This window comes from Apteryx rowi, unplaced genomic scaffold (assembly GCF_003343035.1).
Source record: "Apteryx rowi isolate R43461 unplaced genomic scaffold, aptRow1 scaffold_190, whole genome shotgun sequence".
Taxonomy (NCBI): domain Eukaryota; kingdom Metazoa; phylum Chordata; class Aves; order Apterygiformes; family Apterygidae; genus Apteryx; species Apteryx rowi.
The window spans coordinates 1,063,045-1,066,107 of record NW_020448197.1 but is presented as its reverse complement, the minus strand read 5'-3'; the positions used below and the strand labels follow the sequence as shown (position 1 = coordinate 1,066,107).

Sequence of the window (3,063 nt, the reverse complement as noted above, 5' to 3'; positions counted from 1 at the left end):
CGAGGGCCGCGCTCGCCCGGCCCGGCCCCGCGGCCCGGTGCTTCTGCGGCCTGGCACCGTCGCTTCCTGCCCGGCGCCTCGCAGCTGGGGGCCGTGTGGGCGGCCGGGCCTGTAAGCGCGCTGGAGGAGGAGGCGTCGCGCCGGGTCGCGACCTCTGCTGCTCGGAGTCCCTCTGCGGCCTCCCCGGCTGGCTCCCGAGCAAAAATCTGACGACTTTTAAACATGAGAAAGTGTGGGAGAAAACGCCGAGGGGCAGGTGGGAGGTGAACCTGCTTTTACAGTGAARCGCTCTGTCGTGTGTCCCTTCAAAACAAATAAAAACGCCATATGGAGGGAGAAATTTTAAAACTCATCACACAAAGGTTGCTAAATGTGTTCAAAGCAAAAAGAAGAGTTATACTAATTTTTTTAGGTTAGTATTTTTTTTTAATCATCCATTTTTTGCCTATGTTAGTGCTAGTTTTTTTTTAGAGAGAATTTTTATTTCTTCAACAATAACTTACACAGGGAATATTTCTTCTCAATCTTTTATCCCACTAATTGGAATTAATCTATTTTCTGTAGAGAGTAAATAGTTTTTCTAGTTGCTCTGTTTAGGATAGTGGAAAGTGAAGGTTAATGTGGCAATTCCCAGGCAGTGAACAAATTAGGGTAATATGAAGAGGAGAAGCATATAACAATAATGTTACTTTTTTTTTCTGGTTTCCTTGACAGTTTTGAAAACTGGTATGTCTGAAACTGCTTAAATTTGTATGTCCAAGATTCATTCTGCCATTCAGCCCAATTATTTTGTATTCCTTCAACTTGGATGCTTTTAAAGCATGAGGGCACATGTATCCCTTACACTTAATTCATTTATGCTATTARCCTAGTAAAAACATGTCATATGCATGCTAGGAGTTCCAAAAGAGGAAGCTGAAGAGAGAAATAATTAAAAGTTAAATCAACACTTGTCCTTTCTAATGCAACTGTTTAAAAGTTTACAAATCAAGTAGTTGTCATTGATGAAATTACTGAGCCTAAAAGCTCTGAATTAGAAATTTAGTATCTTTTTTAGCCTGGTCTGTGAAAGGTGACCCTGTGTGTGTATTTTTAAGTAACATTATGGCATTAAAACATATAGCAGTAAGCTGTGTTGCAGTCTGATTTTTGTCTGGGTTCAGAAGAAAATAAAGTTCTTGTAGAGATAACAAAACTGTGTCAAAGCAGCAATTTCAATTCACCTAGTAAGAAGGCTGCTGCTGTTAATAATTCTTTCTGTTCTTCACACTTCTGCAAAGTTGTCAGTGTTCATTATTTTGCCTGGAAATTCCAGTTGCATTGGATTCTGGTCTTGTTTGGTAACCCTTACTGCTTGCCTTGTGTTGTAAACTAAGCAACACTTCACTGCTTTTTATTTCTCTTTTGGGTGGGAAAAGAGAGAATTAAATTTTTCTTTTAAAGAATGTTAATTTCGAGAGTCATCTTACAAATACTGCATTTGTTTCCGATGTGTAAGCCAYGTAGTAGATTGCAAATATTATAAACAGTTTTTTAAAAAGACTTAATCCTGGCAAGTGCCTGTGCCACAATCAGTCTTTAGGATTCCTGTGTTCCAGCATAGCAAAGGGGCATGTTAAGAGTTTCAACTCCTTTTCAGCATTTCGTGACTTTGTAGTACCTCACCTTGCCATTTCAGACTGCTTTCTGATCAAGTGGAGTGGTCATTTTAGAATTTGGGGTTTTTCTTATTTATTACCTTCCAGTCCCTTAGTACCTTGTATTATTACTTGTATGTACCTCCTTCTTCCATGCATAGGAAACTGCATGTATTAAATTTGTGTTTTGGTAGTTTCCTGAATAAGCTTCAGGTGTGAACCGTGGGTTTGTTTTGAACTGTTAACAAGTCATTGGTATTCAGATGCAGTTCTACACGTGCAGTTGTGCGTGTGTGGTTCTCTTTAATTCTGTGCAAGTAAAGTTTCCAGAACCGGACTTTCAAGCCTTTCAGTTCTGAATGAATTAACCTATAGTTTCCGTTCATGGAAGTGGAACGGGTTGGTGAACTCTAACAGAGCATGATCAATAAAACAGCATTCTCTGTAGTCTTGTGAACTCCATGTTGACTAATTCAGCTCAGAGAAACTTACCCAAAGCATTGATAGATATGATTTTGCTCTTGGGCAGAGGAAAAAGCTTATTCCTTTTGAGGAGATTGAAAAAAGGAAAAAGAACCAATGCTGGAAATCGCAATTTGACACTACTGGACTTTTAAATTTGTAAGTAGTTCTCCAGGGAGATTATATGATTAAGGTGTCATTATAGAGCTTGGAAGTCTGCTTACCCCTGAATCTTCAGCRGTAGGTGAAGACTCTAGTGCTGAAACTGAAAGCCACAGGAAAGGGCTTATTTGCCTACAGAATGGTGTGACTGATAATGCTGTTCAGTATCCAGTGCAAATATGTGGGAAGCTAATTCTTAAAGATAGTTGGATGTCATTCAGGCTAAAAATCTTATTCCCTGTGCTGTAGGGAACAAGCGCAGAACAGGACAATCGCTTCAGCAACAAGCAGAAGAAGCTGTTGAAGCAGTTGAAATTTGCAGAATGCCTAGAAAAGAAGGTAAGTTGATTGGGATGAGGTAGGTAGTAAGGCACGTTAATCAAAGGCAAGTCTGAATGGAGAAATCGGTTATTAGATGGTATATATAAGAACATGAGGAAAATCATTTTCCTCTGAAATCATACTGGAGGATATTTGGAACATCCACTTGAGCATCAAAGATACAGGAATATTATATGTGATCTAGTTATACTAAGTATCATCAGTAGGCTTTTATGTAAAATACAGCTTCAAAATAAACAAATCAAACTTCCAAAAGATGCTAAGGTATTTAGGATTCTAGACGTTCTTTAATATTTTCCCCCTTTTTTGTTTTGGGTTTTTTGATATCTACGTTTTTCAGAACAAGTTATTATGTTGGAAATACATACTGGTTATCCTGTTTGTGAACCTTAGCCATTGCAGTGATTGTTCCTAGGTAGTGGAAAGATGTGGATGCCTCAAGGGAGGTGTGGAAAACTCA

At 39.1% G+C, this 3,063-nt stretch overlaps 1 protein-coding gene across 1 annotated transcript in view; it reads left to right on the top strand.

Annotated features, from left to right (window-relative positions):
• The first annotated feature begins 2,510 nt into the window (after positions 1-2,510).
• Positions 2,511-3,063, top strand: part of SRRM1 (serine and arginine repetitive matrix 1) — a 17,056-nt gene continuing 16,503 nt past the window's right edge. Inside the window, exon 1 of the mRNA XM_026062504.1 lies at positions 2,511-2,600. The gene's annotated coding sequence lies outside the window, so the exon portion shown is untranslated. The remainder of the gene's footprint in view (positions 2,601-3,063) is intronic.